At 50.4% G+C, this 20,775-nt stretch overlaps 1 protein-coding gene across 4 annotated transcripts in view; it reads right to left on the reverse strand.

Moving 5' to 3' along the window:
- Positions 1 to 20,775, reverse strand: part of LOC122184078 (DAB2 interacting protein) — a 125,303-nt gene that overhangs the window by 50,404 nt on the left and 54,124 nt on the right. The window contains exon 1 of one of the 4 annotated variants that reach the window (XM_042878622.1): positions 13,969 to 14,019. The exons of the other annotated variants lie outside the window; for them this stretch is intronic. The gene's annotated coding sequence lies outside the window, so the exon portion shown is untranslated. Of the gene's footprint in view, positions 1 to 13,968; positions 14,020 to 20,775 lie in introns of those variants that run through there. 4 annotated transcript variants of the gene reach the window in all.

Here is a 20,775-nt window from a genome sequence, read left to right on the forward strand (position 1 = left end):
TTTACTCCCCTTATGTTTTCATTTTAGCAACAAGCAATGTAATTGCCTTGTCTGAAGGAAAATAGAACTGGAAGGAAACTCGGGGAGGAAACCCACAGGCGCATTCCAAGTGCACGGCTGTGACACATCACTCAGAGCCTAACGTGGGCCATCTTCCTGCCCAGACAGAAAGCCACAAGGATGCAGCGAAGCACAGAATGTTTAATCTAAGGCTGAGCACATTGTCTGGAAGAAGCCATTAAAACCTGCTCTGGGCTGATGTGTAATCGCTGATACAGTCTTGGCCTATCTTTGACACGTGCCTTCCCTGTAACGTCTCATAATTTAAGGAGCAAAAATGCTTTTGAATGCTTTTGACTGTAGAAATGTGAAAGCAGCTTCTTCTAAAAGCCAGTGAGATCCCAAGTGGGGCCAGGAAGCCACTTGAGTTGTGCACCATAAACATTTCCATGATGCAAATTAATAAGTCTCTCTGAGGCTTGGGAAGTGTGCCACATGCAGCATTTCTGAGGCCATCGCTCTTTTATCTAAGTTGTTTTCTTCCTTTCTCCTTGCCTCACTCCCTGACAGGTTTGAAATTTTCAGCATCACAACTGCAGCCCGGCTTGTTGAGCTGCACATCAAGAGAGGTTTATACGTACGTGAGAAATGCGAACAGAGATAAAAATAGTTATTAACTCACTTTTGGAATACTGAGCAAATAAGATGGGTGTGCTCCAGCAAAGGAAGGGGCTCCAACCATTGCTGCCCACATCGTGCAGTGCTGCTGCCTGCAGGGCTGCCCCTCGCAGAGCCCTCTGTTGCCCAGGGCCATGGGAGCAGTGCCCACCCCAGGGCCCACCCAGGGACTCCCACCTACCTACAGCCACACGGCCTGGCTCTCACTGAGATCCAAACTGTTCCTCAGAGGCCATCCCAGCTTGCTGCAAGCACTGCCAAGGGGGAGGGAGCAGCAATGTGACCGAATGAGACCACCTTGGATTGCCACTCGTTCTCCCTTGCTTTGCACCATTCACTCTGGCAAGTATCTGAGGTAGAACGCGCAAGAGTTTCTCTCCATGCCAGTAAATGTTAGAGGAGAAGCTGGAAAATGGCACTGGGTGACAAGGCAGAGTGCAGCAAGGTGCTGGGGTGAGACCTGCAGCCATGGCCAGCAGAGAGCAGTGCCAACAGTGCACACTGACAGCCATGCATGCACAGCTCTGCAGTGCTGGTGCCACACTTGGGAGAGATTTTAGCTAAGCATGGGAAGAGCAGGCCCAGCCCAGGTGCTCACCTGCTGCACGGAATGTACCTGTGACGTCAAAATGCACCTTACTACAATCAGAGACCTTCAGACCTCACAGTAAGGATGCTAAAACGCTCCAGCTACTTCAGCAATTACTGCAACATATTTTCAGGCAGTTTTTAAGGGCATTAGCGAGATAAAATGAAGAAAAGAAATATTGCCTTTAAAAGGAATGTTAAACATGCACCTTATCATCCAGCCACTTTATTTTAATGAGGTTTGCTTTACTTCTCCTGGTATTTGCTTTGTCACACGGTGCAAGTCTCTGAGTGTTTCCACAGGCACCAATGACTTTGCAGGGCTGTGTGGGCAACACTGCAGCTCTCGTGCCCCAGCTCACTAGGCAATGAAGCCGCAGCTTTCATTGCACAAAGCTGTGAGTCCTGCAGATCAGAGGCGTTAGGAAGGAGCTGTGTGCCCATCCCTGAAGTGGGAATGCAGCTACAGGGTTTTATTTATGGGGATATTAAATATGCAACAATCATTCCCCAACATCAGAGTAATAAACATCCCTGCTCCATCTGATCTGAAATCAGCAAGTGTGCTTCTCGCGTTCACAGAGAGAGAGACACAATGCTAAATTATTTATGCTTTGTACATGAACAAATATAGAGAAATAAGTTAATTTGGTACAATTCAGCAGAACAGATTCCGCAGAGCAGATTCAGGGCAGATTATTGTAGACCCTTCAGTCAGACCACACTCCTTTCTGTAAACAATTGTTTCTCCTCCAGAGAAGTGGGTTAAAGAATGCTAATTAAGGAATGGGCAGAAACATTTCTGAGAAGTTTTATTTAGATCTGACTACACGTGGAGCGCTGCCACCCCTTCAGATCAACAGCATTCACTGAGATATAACAGCAGAAGAAGTGGAAGAAAAAAGGAAATAGAGCCATTCTGCTCCTCTTAGCACTTCTCCCTATCACCAGTCACACTCAGCACATCTCCTTAAGCCAGTGTCTGTCCACCCCAGCTGTGCGATGTACACTGCTGCCCCGTTATTACAGAGTGGAAATAACATTGCAGGTGGCAGCCAGCAGTCACCAGGATGTCACAGGGACTATAAAACGCCGTGTCCAAACACTGGGCATTTCTGGGGACAGGCAGCAGCTGCAGCACCTGCTCTGTGCCCACGTGGCAACTTTCAGCTCTGCCAGAGCAGTCCCAGCCCAGGCATGGACAGGTCTCTGAGCACTGTCACTGCCTGTGACACGGGCTGGGGGTTACAGGGCAGTGGGTGACACAGCGGCAGAGCCAAGACGCTGCTCCCAGTGCAGCCCCTGCCTGCAGGACGAGGCAAGTCATTGCAAGGACAGCCCCCCAAAATGGAAATCCAGTGTTTTCATTGTACCTGCTCTGGTTTCTTTATGTTTTATTCAACATTTTCCTGCCTGTATAAAAGGCTGTAAATACCAGCAGGTTAATGAACTATTATAATCATTATGGCTACTAAGCAGGGAGGGCTGTGAAGTTTCGGGGCTGTGCAACCCTGCAGTGCTACAGAACCAGCAACCTTCATTCCCAGCCCCTGCATCAGAAGCATGGGAGAAGTTCTCCAAACTGGGCCCTGATGGCAGCCCTGCGTCCCAGCACTGATGGATATTAAGCACCCCAGAAAACTCAGCCATTAAATTAATTAAAGATACTCCACAGCTGCACAGAGACCTTCCTACTCTTCATATAAACGCAGGATTGCTATTACCCCTTCCATGCTGCCCAGAGGCTTATGGCAGTATTAGCCAAGGGTATGCTGTACGCCACAGTCTCTTCCAGCCTGACAGGAAGGAAAATCCTGCTGTGGTGCAGCTGCAGGAGGAATAACAGGAATTCTGGGACAGAAATCCCTTTGAGACCGATTTCTCAGCAGCCACAACAAGCCCTCTGTTACACACGTGTGCGTGCATGTGATGGTGAAGGGGATGAGATGAGAAAGAAGGGATGAAAACCATCCTTCAATTTCTCAAGAGTTTAACTTAAACCCTTCATTCTGAGCATAAGACCCAAATCAGGCTCAAGGAAAGAAAAACTTAATTAATCAGAGGTAGCCAAGTTCAAAGGGCGGTTGGGGTCAGCTTTAGGGCTCCTTCATTTTGGGGGTGCAGGGTCTGTGGGTAATCCCTGCCTGCTGCCAATGACAGCTACAGGTGCCTGCTATGTGCTGACAGCAATTAAATGCAAAGGTCTCCTTTCCTTCCACTCATCTTTTTAAAGCTGAATGTTGGCACTGAAATGTACCTGAGGTCCACATACAGCACAAGGATTTAGAATCACGCTCAGCCCAGTGGCACTGTGCGCAGTTCCCTGCAGGCCCCTGGGGCATAGAAGAGATGGGTGGATGTCACTGCAGGTCATAGAACCATAGAATGACCTGGGTTGAAAAGGACCATAGTTTCAGTTTCAACCCCCCTGCTATGTGCAAGGTCACCAGCCACCAGACCAGGCTGCCCAGAGCCACATCCAGCCTGGCCCTGAATGCCTCCAAGGGCGATGCACCCAGGTCATGCTCAGTGTGCTCATCCCAGGACAGGGCTGGGCCAGCAGCGCTGCACACCACACAGCATGGGTGGGAAAAAGGTGAGAGCTGCTGGGGCTGCAGAGCAGTGCTGGTGGAACATCGACTGAAATTGGCTGTGAATGGATTCAGATTGAAAACTAGGAGAGGGCTTCCAATCAGCAGAGAAGTGAAATTTGGGGTTGGCCTTCCAGAGCGGGGAGACTGCAGGAGCAAACCTTGTTGAGGTTAGGATGGAGAAAATATGGCTAGGAAGAATATTCTAAGAGCTGGGTGCACCAGAACAGCCTGCACCTGCTGACCAAAGGTCCTTCTGCTCATTGCGCACGTGGCCCTGCCGGCGTCGCCGTTTCCTCCCAGAGGCACAGCCACACCTGAAGCCCTTCCCAGCGGGTGGCACAGAAGGACGAGCTGTGACAACAGTGCCCAGCACTGCTCTGGCCGCTGCAGCAGCCCTGCCTGTGCCCACAGCTGCCCCAGAATCCACATCACCCAAATACACACAGTCGGACCTGGGTGGGAGCTCTACCCCATGCCCAAACAGGAAAGCCAGCATTTACTTCCTTCATCTCTACACGAAGTATCTCATTTCAATTTAATTTCACAGTTGTAATGGATTTTTCAAAAATATTCAAGAACATATTTACTTTCCAACATCTTATTTCCTTTCACATTTGAAAAAAACTTTCTATCTAATCCCTCAAGTCATCCCACAGTCTGAATAATTTCAGGTTTTTAATCAATAGCTGTCAGACTTGTCAAATTACTTTAGGGACCACAAAGCAATTTTTAAACATTCATAAACCCTCGTAGAACAGTTAAGTGCACTGAATTTTAAAAGAAAGACGAACTGAATAACACTGATCAAATAGGATTATATTCTGGCAAATTATAAATTAGTTTTTTATGAATCATCTCACAGCTACTTATGTAGTGTCAGGCTTCTACTACTGCAGGGGAGAGAAGTGACTGCTCACCTTGGGACGAAGGAGACTTTTTTTGCTTCTGAGCCTACTGAGCAGGAGCAGGGAGCACGTAGCAAGGAGCAAGGAGCAACACTTAAGGCATTTTCCTGCTGTCCTTAGGAAGAGAAGCTCCACTGTGCAGCTGGCTGCCCGGGGCTCTCTACCTTGTCCTGCTGCCTCAGCCAGGAGTGGCCAAATTGCGGCTCCAAAGCTGAATCCTGGCTGCTGGCCCCTTCCCAGCCCAGCCTTTGCTTCCCAGTGTGCTGCTGGCACGCAGATCTGTCTGGCATGTCAGTCTAGAAATGATGGTCGCCAAAAGTTCTCAATTTGTCGGACAAAGACCATCTGGAGCCACAGTGCAGCTCAAACCATTTATGGGGAAGATTTTCCACGTTGCACAAAGGCAAACTATCAGCTGAATGCAGAGTGTGCTGCTGTCTGTTCTGCGCTTGTTGTAGGAACAAAGAGACTGAGAATGTCTGAAGAAGTCAAACGTGTTTATCCAGCAGCGGCTTTACACACAACAGTCCCACCTCATCATCACAGCATCCTTCCTAAATTTGAGGGATGTGGCTTGCATAGGGGAAAAGAAAGGAGCTTCATTGCTCCACCAAGAATGTTGGAAGCCCTCCAGGAAAAAGTACAGCTCAGATCAAAGAGAGGGTGAGGGATGATCAGGAGGAAGGAACGCTTCAGCTGGCTGCATTCAGACTAACAGCCCAGACCCCGTGCCCTGCTGCTCACAGCCAAACTCTTGCCCTGTCCCTGAGCCGCCCCACCACTCCTCACCCTCACTGACCGGGCAGCACCTCCTGCTGCTGCTGAGCCCTGTGGGGAGAGAAGGTATTTTACCCCAGCTGTGGGTGCACCATGAGACCAGGGCAGCTCCCGTTCCTGGAGACCAGAGGGGCGAGGGAACAGGGGATCAAGCAGAAGGCACTGTGCTCCTGGGGACAGCGGGAGGGGAGGCACTGCTGCCCTGTGAGGTGCAGAGCCCCACACAGACACGGCTGTGAGTCAGAGCACAGCCCCCAGGTCCTGCTTTGAAAGGGCTCATCTCAGCCCATGCTGTGTCCCACCGCTGGATGTCCCCTTACAGCTCCCAGAGCTCCAGCACACACAGGTTTGGGTGTGCTCAGCACTGCCTGCTCTGCCTGTGAGGCTCCCCACCCTGCCGCTTTGTGAGGCAAAAAGGGCTGCATCTGCTGCAAGTGTCCTTTGCCAGAGATGTGCAATTCTATACATAAAGCCCCTTAATACTGAACAGTGACTGCTTTTAGCCTTTACATTGGTATCTCATAGGATTTTTGCTGTTGCTATCTTAATCAGTGCAGTACTGACAGCAACAGGAGAGATCCCACCACACACAGCCCCATCTCTGGATGCTCACAGCTCACAGCTGTTGTTTGCACGCCCAGGCTCAGATGCCATGGAGCAGGAGGTCAGCGAGCACAGCTCTGGGCACCCATCCAACCCAGCTCTGACACTGCTGCCATACCCGGCCCAGTGCTCCGGGAGCTGAACCTGCACAGGCTTTGGGAAACGCCATTCCAGGAGCACAGGTGTCGGCACCTGCCCAGTATGAGCCTGGAAATAACTAATAGAGGCAGCGCAGGGCTGGAGATACAAAGGGAAGAAGAGAGGATGAGCTGATGGATAATGCAAGCAAGAGGGAAATGTGGGACTGTCTGAGCGATTCACAGTAACCGGACCTGCTTTTTTATGCACTTCAATTTGAGAAGCATAAATATTTTTCAACAAGGACATTTCAGCGAGTTCATCGGTTTGTAGGGCTTTGTGGGTCCATCCTGCCAGCCCGCACCCAGCGGAAGGCTGTTATTCTCTTTCAGCTTTCTCAGTATTTAGTTTATTGCTAACTGTTTGCCCAGTGAACTAGAAAACCAAATATATCCAAGCACTCTGTGCTAGCACGCAGATGCTCATACAAACATGTGTGCAGTGACATGCATCGAGTGTCCTGGGCCACAAAGCAGAACTGCAAGATGTAAATACAGTAAGGAACGGGGCAGGGCTCCGACCAGGTCGGCTTATGGAGCAAATTTCTTCTAACCAAAGTGATTAACCCCCAAATTGCACTTGATAAGGATTCAAGCATTTCATTACTCTGAAATAGTAATAATAATAAAATCAGAGTGCTTTTTGTCATGAGATAGCCTGCCTGGGGAATTGTGAAAGGATATTTAATTACAGGGCTGTTTCATTAAATGTAAAAATTAAACCAAAGACAAGAGGGTGTGATTTTGGGAAGGAAAAAAAAAAAAGCAGTAACATAATGAACAAGAGGGATCTATACAGCATGGAAACTGACAGGGAACATGTCACAGGAGGAACAGAGCTTCCCACATTCAGGGGAAGAGAGATGCCCGGGAGCAGCAGCAGCCCTGAGCCCCACAGCCTCTCCACCCCACACCTGGGGCTGCAGATTCCAGCACAGCCCGCCCTGCTCCATGTGTCTGGGCACACCAGCACTGCTTTTGCTTGAAGTGACCCCAATCCCAAACCATTTTGTGTTCTCCTTTCCTTTCACCTTTTGAGACCTCCCCATACAAACAGCTGGTGTGCAGGTGTGGGTCTGCTCAGCACACAGCAAAGCAGGCTGGGCTGCCCTACACGCTCAGCTGTAACTCAGGGAATTAATTACTGAACAACATTACTTATCACAGGGGCACCGCCAACACGAAAACCACTCAATGTAAAAATCACCCGGGTGGCACGAGCCTGGCACTGCTTTCCCAACAGAAAGCCACGCAGTCAGCCACAGCCGGAGAGGAGCTGATGGAACCAAATATTTTCCAGCTGACCAGAGGGAGAGAAACCATAAAATGCAATAGGAAAGCTCACACAAGGACACTGAAGGTGGATGGCAAGCTGGCTCAGGTGCCCTGTGTGTGGCTCCAGAAGGGCAGTGCAGATCTGGGGCAGCAGCTGCGTCCCCCACCCCCTGGCCCCACTGCAGGGCTGTGTCCCAATGCACCAAGCGTGGAACTCCAGGCACAGTGCTGGGACGTGCTGCTCATCTCTGCTGAGTGCTGCAGCAGCTCAGCCTGTGCGTCAGGCACTGCATGGTGGTCTGACACACCAGGAACTGGGAATAGTGCAGGAGCACCACTCTGCAGGGAGGGATGGGAGCGGGTCAACCTTCACCCACTGCAGTCCCAGATGGGGTGGGAGGGAGAGAAGAAACACAGAACTGAAAGGCTCAGATCTGTCTGAACGCTTTGGGTTTCTGTTATCTCCAGCTGCGCCTTCCCAGATATGAGCTCACACCTGCCCATGCATTGTCTTAAAATAGATGGTGCCGCTTCCAGAGTGTGTTTGCTGTATTTCCAAAAGTGGAAATTTCACGAATATGAAAAACAAAATACATCCTGAATGAATATTAACACCACTACCGGCCCCAAAGCGCTCCCTGCAGTGCTGTTACTGCTGAGCACACCCTGCAGCCATCTCATCTCTGCCAGCACCGGCTGCTGCCCAGAGCCCAGCGGCAGGACCGGCACTAATGGGCCCCGCACCCAGCCAGGCTCTGCCAGCGCTGCTGCTAATGGCCACAGACACCCTGTGCTTTAAAACACCAAAGTGCTTTTCACAGCTGAGCAAGTCCAGTCAGGCGGGCTTACAGCTCTATCAGCAAGCACGACAGAGAAACCAGCCGCTTCCTTCCTACACGCGATGCCTTTCGATGTCTTTAGAAGGATGTTCTGAACAGAGATCAACATACACATAGGAGCACAAATACATACAAATTGAGTTGTATTTTTCCCGAGATAAGGAAGATAACCTTCTAACCACAAAGACACTGCTGGGGCTCAGAGCCCTGGAAGCAGTGCCCACATGCAGCACACAGCTGCCCCCCTGCTGCCCCCAGGACTCCTCCTGCTGCCCCTGGCAGGCCAGGACCACACAGGTGACCCTCATTTCTCTCATTAAAGTAATCACTGTGGCTTAGGAACACAGTTCCATACAAATACCATGAGATCTGGCCTTAATAGACTCAGCTTTATAATTAACACCAACATGAGTGCCTATGAAGGCTCAGAGGTCTCTGGAGCTCCCGATCAGGGAGTAAGTTTGTTTGAGGCCCAGATGTGCGGGGTGTCCCAGCGGTGCTGAGGAGGGCGCTGGGCTCAGCCCCTCCAAGGGGACATCCTGCACCAGGGGCAGCCCCCAGCCCTGCAGATCGCAGGAGGCAGCAGGGCATGGAGCACAAACCATCTGTAACCACTTCTTGACTAAGTGGGAGAAGAAGCAGAGATGGAAAATACCCTGAGGTTATATGATGGTATTTAAAAAAAAAAAAAAAAAAGAAGCTCCATTGAGAAACTACTGCTGGGATTTGATTTACTGTCATTCCCACTGGCATTTCTGAGAAATTTCCTCTTTATAAATAAAACATATTTTAAAGCAAAATGCCTCGCTTCTGGGTATTCTGGTGCAACCTGGTGAAGAATGCTGTGCAATATTTAGAAAATAGAGCCCAGCTGCTCTGACTGATGGGCCTCAGGTCTGCGCTGCAATCACAGCAACTGGGATCGGTGCCCCAAAGCAACAGGAACTGCACAAATATATAAAACGAGCAGAGCCACACAGGCATCATTTCAAACACAAACCACCACAGCCATCCAGTCATTCAACTTCTGCCAGCTGTGAAATGGGAATACAGTCTAGAGCTGCTACTTTGAAGAGTTGTTGGGAGACCTCATAGAAGGATGTTTTGAAAATACTACGTATGTGTTCGACTTTACTTTTCTGAGAGCATTCTCCCACACGCTGCTGGGGGCCTGACTCACCGCACAGCCTCTGGCAAGATGCTGATCTTCTCTGTCCTTTCATTCACGTTTCTCGGGCAGTATCCCCAATAAGCCTCTGGTCTCTCCAGTACGGTCTCCTGCCTCCATCAGTAGCTAATAGCTGATGTTTCAAAGGAAGGCAATCTTGTTAACAGAGGGAAAATATAGTTCCTGACCCTTGAAGGCAGGCAGGCAGAGCCCTGAAACTTTTGATTTATTCTTCCTGCTGATGTTGGTTGCTTAGCTACAAATATTCTCAATGCTCATAAAAGGCTCTCTCCCTTACTCCTCCTCACCGCTATGTTTTAGTCCAGCCACAGTTTATTTTTCCTGAAACCTAGGTGATGAGATTTCATGTTTTAGTTCCACCTAAGGTGCAGCACTCCCTCCTCCCCCCAGCACCGCATCACCACCACCACCATGGGGCAGAGGGGCCAGGTCAGAGAATCACGGCATGGCTGGGGTCAGAAGAGCCCTGAAGGCTCCTGCAACACAAAGATGGGCAAAGCCAGGGCTTCCCAGCTCTGGTGTGGGAGCACTCGTAAAGAAGACATGAGAAAGGGAGGAAAACAAACAGTAAGCAATAAGTCTAAGAAGCATGCTGAGCCTGCAGCTAACAGCAACCCATGGCAGCTCACTCCATGGATCCACCAAGGTAACACCAAGCAAGCTGGTGGGTCTGGCATGCTAAGGGGCGAGACATACAGAGCATATGGCAATGTCTCCTCCACTGCACACCTCCCTGTCCCCAGTCCCTTTGCCCATGTCCCCAGCTGCTGGCAGAACACGGCTCCAACCACTGCTCCCTCCTCCGTGGGGCTGCAGTAACATACAGCACCGGCCGGTGCCGGATCCATCTCCCACTCCATCTCCCACCCTGCAGTGTGTTTGTGTGCTGGACAGGAAGAGGCCCTCAACAGGTGCCATGAGTCAGGAGGAAACAATAGCCTGGCCTCACAGGGATGAATAAAATGACTGCAAAAACAATAACCCTGCAGAGCCGCCCCTACAACACAAAGAGCAGCTCCGGGTTGGAGCACTGGGACAATTGTGAGCACCAGCTGTTGGGAATGGGAGGGCAGCAGAATTCAGTTGGGTTTTTTCCTGTCTGCTGAAATTAGGAAACAATGACCAAAGCCCCTCCTGGCAGGGCAGGAAGTGGCCAATGGGAGCATGGGGGGTCAACACCCCCAGCCCTGCCGGGCAGGGAGCAGCGCCAGCAGCTGAGGTGCTCCCCAGGATGATGCAAAGTGCTGAGGGCTCCTGTTTGAAAAACGCTTTGAGATCCCTTTACTAGACACCACCAACAGAGATGTCTAAATTATATCAAATGTTAAAAAGCGTTTGTGCTTCCACCACACAATGCCCTCTCTACTTTGTATTTCAGAAGTCAGGCATAGCTGTTTTTGTACAGACAGATGGGTGGATGCAATTTCATACAGCAGGACGGGGGATGCTATGCAGAGCTCAGGGAAACGGGTGTCAGCTGACTTGACAATGCTATCAGCACAGGAGCCAAGAGCCAATTTTAACTCATTTTGCTGTTGCACAGCCCCTTTAAAGGACCTGGGAGCAGAGCTGGGCCACGGTTTGTTGCTCTGTGTAAGCCTGGCAATGAAGAAATAGAGCTGAAGGCAAAGATCTTCTGCTCAGCCCAAACTGGACAGCAGATCACTGTGACCCCAAAATTACTGGATCGGAAGCAACAGGTGAAGGCATGCTGTCACAGTCTGGTGACTGAATGCTGGAGCAACTTGAGCAGCAGAAAGCACCTTTTGGGCCAGCAGTGCCTCATGTTAGGTGAGTGGATAGCAGTGCACGCAGCAGCGCTGGCAGTCAAGGGGCTCCTTATCAGAGCTGTTTTCTAACTAACAACCTCACAGCGATGCCAAGAGAGAACCAGAAAGCTCCCAGTCAGCACCGCACTGCAATCAGTGATTAATTTGTTGCAAGACACTTTGCTTGCTGTACATGACAGAGCTCATAAATTCTCATTTTTATTGATGTTGTCCTGGCCGAGGGGGCATGCTGGAAGAGGCTGCTGTGCTGCAGGCACCCTGCAGAGCTCCTGGGACTGCTGGAGCAGCACAGGCAGCCACAGCCATCAGTACCTCAGGACTGGGATGGCCATGATTCACCACAGACGTGGGCTTATCACCCACTGCCTCCATGCTCACAAAGCCTTCCCAGAAGAAGCTCCATTGGGACATGAGCCTCAGAGCTCTGCGAGGCCTGTGGCCCTCAATGTAAGGAAACAAGGCCTCCTGCTAGCAGAGCTCTGCGCCCTGGCTGGGAGCATCCTGCTCCCACATGGCAGGCAATCTGGCACTGCCCTCTCTTGGTGGGTTCTACAGAATTTGATGCTCTGTGCTCTACTTGTGCCCACCATCAGGAGACACGAGGAGGACCATGGGCTCACCAGCCCTGTCTACTGTCCTCACTATTTAGGTATGTTCTTTGCACCACTCCTGCAGACCGCAGCACCTCACATCTAAAATTAGGACTGAATGAGGCAGTGGCTTTGTGTTTTGCTATCACAGGTGATACAACACTTCTCTGAACAGCTCTTCCCAACACAAATGACAACTGTGTTGTACGTTGTTAAATCTGTCATCAAATTGCAAGTCTCAAATGGTGCAAGTCAAAGAGAAGCAAAGGAGGGGAGTGATTCTGTACAATGCCCAGGGGAGCTGAAGGAGCCTTTCAAATAAGAAAAGGTGGTTTTTCTGTCACTTTCAGCAGAAGGAAGCTCTCAAAATTACGGAGTGCTTTCTCATCCCACTCACTATCTTCCCAGCTTCCTGAATATGCACCCTAGGGCCACGGGAGCCTGGAAGCAGCTGTGATGACAGCCCAGGCACGCAGTGGCCATGGCTCGGACATGCTGCAGCAGCACAGCCCCATGCAGAAGCTCACCAGGAGTTTTCCCTCCTGCCCTCTGCTCACACCGCTCCACTCACATCTCCCTGCTCTAAGCCTGCTGCTAACGAGGCCCAGCAGGTCCCTGAGCCTCCCAGGTTCAGGAGCTGTTCTCCTCTCGTGGGCACTGCTGTCACGCTCTGGGATGGCCCCTACTGACACCTTCAGCTGCTGTGGGGCTGGAGCCATAAAGAAGCAAGGAGAGTTACATCAGTTTACCTCTGAACATTAACACAACCATTAGATACCGTTTGCTACATTAAGCTACAGTTTGTTGGGAACAAGTGCAGGTGCAGCCTTGCCCTTCCCCCCATGGCATATCACCTTCCTCATCCCGCCGCCACCCCCGGTCCTAGCAGACGAGGTCACTGCTGTGGCTCTGCGTACCTGCTCCCAGATGCACATATTCATACACCGTGTTTTCCAGCTGTGATAATTATTTGCTGAATAGTGAATGGTCCAAAGGGCAAAGGGGGTTCTGCTGCTGTTTAAGGTATGGTGAGCGCTGCCTGTCACCCTGCTGCTTCTGGGAATAAAGAGATGGGAGGGAGCAACGTGCCTGCAGCCTGATGAGGACACAGATGCTTGCCAGACTTCAACCTGAAATACTTTCCTTCTTTCCTTTCCAACAAAACCCTTTTCCGCCTGGTGCAGGAGGAGCGGAGCAGACAATTGGAGGGGAAGTGGGGAGCGACCAACGATGGGGGAGGAGAGCGAGGGAGAGAAAGGCGCCGGGCTCCTTCAGCCCCAAACAGAACGCGAGAAACAAACTGCAGGAGGGGTGAGTAACAAAGACAGCTTTCAAACCCGTGCCAGGGTTGTGCCTTTCAAGTTCACAGCGCAGACATCGGGAAAGGACATTCAGTTTCACAAATTACATAAGTTTTAGTACATCTCCCTTTAAAGTTTGCTATGCTGCACTCTCACCACGTACACAGCCGCCCACACGCACCCAGGCTGCTTGCAAACACACCCTGCCCCAATCCTTTTTTACAACAGCAGTTCCTTTTTTACAACCACGCAGAATTTCCAAGTTCTCCCCAAGCAATCTGAGCAGTCAGTCAATCCCCGCGACCAACCCCTTCCACAAGAGCAGGTGTGCCATTCAAGCAAACCCTTTTGCTGCTGGACCCCCTCACCTTTCTTCCCTCCCCACCACCACCTGCACAGCTGCCCCTCAGCCCAGGAGAGCCGCGCTGACGGCTGAAGCCCGGCAATGTGCGCGACGCTGTGGTCCCGGCGGTCCCCAGCAGCTGAAAGAATGCACTGGAAAGTCAGGTTTGTCCATATCCGCTCGCTGTCCCGTTTTAGAAAAGCAGCGGATGGACAACAAGGATATTCAAAGGTCCAGCTTCTCAAATCTGGATCAGCCACGTCCCAAGCGAGGCCACCAAGGTGCTGGAAGTACCTCAGCGCCAATGTCATGCAGCAGCCCCAGCGAGTGCCCAAACGAAAGGTGAGCAGACGACTTACCCCAGCCTCCACGGGGCGCAGCAATAAGCTCAGGGCACAGCAATAAGTTCAGGGCACAGCCGCAGGCTGCGCTCCGCGGGCGCTCAGCTCCGCCGCCGGCAGCACGCAGCCATTCCCGGCGGTGCCCTCTGCAGGACTGCGGTGAGGGGCTGCTCGCGGAGCTGCGCGCCTTCCGCTGCAGCGATAGCGCGATTATTGAAGTAAACCGCTATTGCCCTCTGTGGAGGGCGGGGGAGGGAAGCTCGGCCCCTTCCCTTCCTTTGTAATTCAAACCCTTCCTTGAAGCGGCTCTGGAGGAGGCATCTGCTCCGGCCTTTCCCGCTGCCCGCAGGTGCTGGCGGCCGTCCAGGCTGAGCGCACCGCACCGCTCTCGGGTTTACCCGACAAAGCAGCGCCTTCCTCATTAAACTTCATCTAGCGTGCTCCTCTCTCCTGTATAATTAGTGCAGTATAGCAAACATGCAGGTAAGAAGGGAGCCTCAGTACGCACAAGCTCCCATCTCCTTCCCTCAGCAGCAGCTCCCAGCTGCTTCCAAGGCATTCCCCATGCTGCAGCCCCCCGGGAGCACCTGGCCGGGCACTGTGGGCACCGTCCCCTGCTGTGCCTGGGATGTCAGCCCTGACCCCATTGCTGCCAGCCGTGGCCTCAGGAGCCGGGCAGCGCCGCACTTATCGCTTCTCAAAGCTGTTCATCTCAAAGGCTGAAAGTACAAATGCCGCTGGCTCAGCTTGCAGCCACCTTCCATTGGTACTCACAGTTCACACCTGAAATTATAAAAAAGTCTGGGCATGCAGGAATACATCCACAGTGCAGCATACGGAATTGAAGGACATCTCCCTCAAATCCTCTTGAAATCTACACTGCTATCGTTAGCCACGGCCGTGTGATAATAAACTGCAGTCCCTGACAGCAGTGAACGTACCCCATCTCCCCACGCTCCAGTCCCACAATGCTGCGCAGTGCCCTGGCAGGCAGCCCCACTCCAACAGGTTTTCCTTCACTCCGTCAATCAGAAATTTCTAGTGAATTTCAGAAATAAAAACCACGAATATTTTGGGTGAGTTCCCACAGCTTCCCGTGCCTCTCCCCTTCCTCACACACAAGCTGCTCAAGGCAGTGCTTTTCACGCCCTTCTGATGGCAAATGCTGCAATCTGCTGCTCCGGCGCTGAGCGCATGCAGTGGGGATGGCCGAGTTCTGCTTCACTGCACGTGCTGCTCCTGGAGCTCAGGGGAACAGGCACTGTGTGGGGATGTGCTCTTCTGCCAGGCACATTTCTTCCAAGAGAAAGTGGAAGGGCAGAATTGTTTTCTATTACATCCCTACTCCATTTCTGGACCTTCTGATGGCAGCTTGGCTGTGACCTGTGCATGACCACAACAGGCATTTCACTATCACTCCAATACAAATAGCATCTTCCTAATCCACCAAGTGCAATTTGCACAGCTGGCATTTAGGACACAGAGCATCAGCTGCTCTCAGTCTGTTCTTGCACCAGAAATCACGACACATCCAAAACTCAGAGACAGGAAACAAAACCCTTTTTGCAATACCCACTATGAATCCTGTGTTTGCTGTCTGCAGGCCAAATCCTGCTTACCCTGAAGGCCAGCAGTTATATTCCCATTGACTTGGCAGAAGCTTTGGCTGTGCAGCAGCCATCATGGGCTAACTGCATGCCACCCATTTCCCACTTTCCTGCTCATACCAGCTCCAGGTTGGACAGCATCAGACACCCACAGCCTTAAAGCAAATATTAAATGAAATGATTAAGACATGGACAGTCAAAGTTGAGACTGTTCAAAAAGAGGAGCAGGACAAACAGGACCCAAAAATCATGACATGAAGAGCTTGTTTTTCTTCTGTGTTACACTGGAGTAAATTCAAACTAGTTCTGCTCATTTATTCTCTATATACATGTAGCATAATAATATAAGAACTGACCCAGCACCAAATATTCCCTGTTCTGGGAATGGTTCCCAGCTGCTAGCACCACAGAAGGTCCAGCAGAGCCTGGGAGAATGAATCCATGTGCACACTTATCTCTTCATTTCAGACCATTCATCACTCTTTGCCTGGAAGCAACAGTTAATTTACAATAACTCAATGTCAAGATGGCAGTTGAAAATCCTCCTGAGCATTGCCCTAGGAGAAGATTTTGTCCTGGCTCTCTGCAGCTGCTGTGGATTCAGCTGAGCCTCAAATCTTTAAGTCACTTAGTTTTAGAGCACAACAGAAACAAAGGAGGAGAGAAGACCTGCCAGGCTGCAGTGAGTGTGTGCCCAAAGCCACCGAGGGATCGTCTCTCTCCAGCACATTCCTTTGGGACTTCAGCAGTCACATAAATTAGAGTTGGAAATGAAGAACGTGGCCAATCAGAAACCCTGTGTGCAATGGAGGTTATTCCCTATGGTCTACTGTTTTCTCCAGACTAGACTTAGATAACATGCGAATCTTACTCAGAGGAGGGAATACTTCCAGCCGGAGCAGAGGAGAAGGATGTGCCCTGGGCTAACATCACAGCGTGCAGCTTTCTGAAGGGGCCATGACCTGCCCCTTGCATCCTGCACATGGAGATCTGGGTCCAACCCCCCTGAGCAGCACTCCCTGCACACAGTGCCCCACACCCCTCACTCTGCTTCTTTCTCCCTCACCTTAGCTTGGATGTGGCTTCATCTTTTTGCTTTAAGGACTTTGCTTATGATGTTTTGCTAGCACGAAAGCCCTTGCCACTGATTGTCCTTTTATCAAGGACAATGTGCATACAATGTTTTGAAAGCAGTCATTCTAAAACCTTCAGGTAGTGCTGCAGACAACAGCTGACACACCATCTATGTAAATCAGAAGGTGTCTAAAGAGGGTGTTTACAAGCAGAATGCTGCTAAGAGTCTGCCTTGGTTGCAGATAACAAGGCTGAGACAATGACAGATCTCCTTCCCCTCGCAGCCAAGAGCAGCTCCCTCTGATTGGCTTCGCTGTGTTTATCCAGGATGCTGGGAGAGAGCAGGCACCAAATATGCAATTAATTGGCAGTTTGCAGGAGCATAGTGCCTAAAGATAAACAGAGTGGGTGATCATGTCGTATGTAAAATGGCTGAGTGCTGCAGATGTAGCGTTGACCCAGTTTAAAAAAAAAAAAGGCATTTTCTTTTGTTCTCTTGAAAAATAATTGTATTCCAATGAGCACTTTGTTGCACAGTCCCTCTGGCCTTTGAGCATTTCGTGTGTGTAAGCCATTCCATGTTCTTCCTTAATCTGGAAGTACTTAGTAAATTAAGAATTTGCTGAAAACTTTTCCTGCTGACATCAGTTGAACACTTCACCGATTCACACTGTTGTGTGTGGCAGCAGACGAGCGCCTTGCAATGTGGCATTAATGGCCTTCACTCTGCACAGGGGGTGTTTTGCAAGTAGGAAAATACAAGAAGTCATTGGGAAAAAAAGCACAAAGATGACACAAAGTCCAGAGTTGGGTAAGGAAAGAAAGAAAACAGAAGGAGGGCAGGATGGTATTTGGGAGCTCAAGACACATACTGGAGAAAACAGCTGAGGCTGGAAAGGGGAGGGAAGGCTGAGGTGATGCTGGGGTGCTTGAGAGCCTTAAGAAAGGGTACATGTGCCATGAGAGCAGCACGAACTTCTGAAAGGAATGCAAGGCACACGTACTGAACAGTGAGAGGATGCATTAAGAAATGTCCTAGATGATGACTTCTAGACTCCGCGCCCTGTAAAGCAAAGCAGAGGCCCATGCAGCTACGCACGCCAGCGTGGGCAATGGAAATCGATGCCCTCACAGGACAAAAGGACACTCATCTCTCTTCCTTTTATATTTAGTGCTCTAAAACAAAACTAAAGCATGAGACAAATCTCTCACTTTGTTTTATCACGACCACACTGACACGAACAGCACTGTTTGGATGGAGCAAGACAGCAAGTCATGAGCTGGCAGCTGCACTGCTGGGACCAACACACAGAGATTGCATCTGCACTGGCTGATATGATGGCTTCAGAAATGCCTTCCCTGGAACTGCTGATCCCAGGGAGAGATCCATGCAGCACACTGTGACTCTCTGCATGTACTAAGCCAGCTCCATGAGCTGTATCCACTGCTGTCCCTCCCTCTCCTCCACCATGGGCTCTTGGATGCACTGCAGGCCCGGCCCCATTGCGGTGTTGGAGTGCCCTGCAGTTCAGTCTTCCAGAAGCACGGCAAAAATTCTGCAGTTTTCTCTTAGATCAAAGTTTCTGTATTTGGGTACCTAAAATTAGCGAGCAAAACAAGTGACATTTTGTTCGGGGATGCAGAACTTCCATTGATTTTAATGGATTCAGCATCCCAGAAAAGTAGGCCGCTTATTTATGTACCTACATCAGCATTTGCTTATGCACTGACCTTATGTTTTGCAAATCATGAGACAACCGCACGCATCATTCTGTTATTCCCTTTATTTCTATCAGCAATCTCATTTAAGAGCTGCATTTCAGCTCTAAACGTGCCTTTCAAACTTCTCTATTTAACAAAACACTTGGGCACCAGTTTAACATCTTCTGGAGAGAAGCGCTCCACCGCATCGGCACTGACAGGATTCTCCCACCCCTTGGTTGAGACGGGGCACAAATCTCTGCTTCCCCACAAAAACTTTCTGCTCCTGCTGGGAGCAGCCTTTGGACACAGTTCTGCCCCATGTGTGCCCCCACACAGCACCAGGTCCAGCAGTGCTGCACCGCCTGCAGCAGGAGGGCTGTGAAATTCAGCCCCAATTGTTTAACACGGTTGGCAGGAACTACTAGATAAAAACTGACCAGACTTTCTGCCATTAACAACTCAGGCTAATGAATTTAAATACTCTTTGCAGAAATATTGTGATGGATATCCACAGAGTCAAAGGAAGTCCAAGAAGTGGCAGGGCAGACTGCACTCAGATCTGACTGCCAGGAAAAGTCCCCACAGCCCTTGCAGCCTGACCCTGCACCAGGGCATGCAGCACTGCGCAGAGGTTTGTCAACAAGCACTGCTTTGAATGTGCCCCGAGAGCACCCACAGAGTCAATGACCTGGCACTATCAGTGACAGTGACACAGGAGCCCAGCACGCAGCCAGCAACTCCATGGCAAATCCCTGCTAGCCCCATAGCCCTGTACCCCATAGCCCTGTTCCCCACAGCCCCAGGCCATGGTTTCTCCTCTCACGCTCACAGTCCCCTGTTGGCAGCAGCTTCAGGAGCAGCTGTCCTTGCTCCTAGCAATGCCCTCCAGCATCAGGATACCACGTTCCTCAGCACTGTGAGCTAAAGCTGCTGAAGGAAACGTGATGCATGCCAGACTCGGGATGCCTAAAGGGAGCTGACACTGGCACTCAGATGGGAAGAATTCTTCCAACAAGGAAGCCAATTAAAAAATATAACTGATACTCATACATAGCTTAGAAGGTATAAAAATCAAAACTGAAAACTGTCCTCACCCCAAAAACAGAACACATAAAAAATATTTACTTCTGCGCAACTCAGAGTTAATTTAAAAACAAGGAAACGTTCTAAAGGTCACCTGGATCTTCTGCATGTATCCATACACCTGAAAGGCAAGGCAATGGTTTCCAATTCCATGTGAGATTTTAAAGTTTATGAATGTTTCTGACCTCATTAAACCAGAGCTTCATGGGAAAAGACAAACAGGGCAATTGGATCAGGCGAAGGATGGTTTTGTACATGGGCACAGGCTCTGCATGGTGCCAGCAGCCCCGTGGGCCCAGGGGAAGACTGAGGCTGCCCAGCACTGAGCTGCAGGGCCGTTCCACAGGGGCTGCTCACAAACCCCTGTTTGGTTGTGTCGCTCCCACCTGAATCACTGCCACTGCTTTGTTGTGTTGTTCTTGAGCTAATCTCTGCAACACCACTTTCTCAAAGTTCCCTATAAGACAAAGAAGACTGCAGCTACACTGACTTTAACCCCAGAGTGTCTCTAACAAATATATCAGCTGCCAGTAGCTCTGTGTAAGTGCAGAGTTTTACTGCAGTCATCGTAACAGGATCTGTCACTATGGTGTCCTCAGGATGTCATTAATAAATAATATATGAAACCACTCAGGAAGAGGGAGAAAAAATATTTCTCATGTTTTCTGGAGCACACTGAGAGGTCAATGGCAATGATGAGGAAAGAAGAAGGTGAAGGGGATGGGCTCAGGAAATGGCAGCTTTGCAGTGTCCCAGAGGTGGGCAGATGGAGCAGAGCATCCCAGGTGACCCCACAGTGTCTTAAAGAGTACATAAATGATTGGTATTCAGCTGTTTTTGCAGATCTCTCTCCTAACCCCTGCTCTTTCTCAGCTGCTTTCTGCTCCCCCTTACTCACAATAAGAAGGGAAAAGGAAACTAAGCAGTCAGAGGAATGTCCTTTTCCGAAAATCGAGCAGTGAGCTATCCTCAAAACAGCCACTGACAATTAGCTGGGAGAGAAAAAACTCCCAACCCAAAGTACAGACAAGGCAAATACACGCTGCCCATTGGAGAGAAATAGCCTCATCATCATTTACCAAGCTGATGTTTTTCCCTTGCATGCCAAGCCAGCACAAGGGCAAGTGAGTTGGTTTTCATTGCCTGTGCACTTCTCAGACTATGGGAGACTCAGAGCCATCATCCAGCACTGCTGCTCAGCTCCAGCTCCCACCTCCATCCCAGCACCTCAGCCTCATCTCCTGGAGCTTCGCTGCAGCCACTTTTCTGGTTTAAAAAGTACTTATCCTGAGCATCGTGCAGCCCACATGCAGCCATGTTCTCACCCCTCGTCCACAAAGCTCAGTGACTTGCTTTA

Source organism: Lagopus leucura, unplaced genomic scaffold (assembly GCF_019238085.1).
Source record: "Lagopus leucura isolate 7727_CA_CO unplaced genomic scaffold, USGS_WTPT01 Super-Scaffold_100022, whole genome shotgun sequence".
In the NCBI taxonomy this organism is placed as follows: domain Eukaryota; kingdom Metazoa; phylum Chordata; class Aves; order Galliformes; family Phasianidae; genus Lagopus; species Lagopus leucura.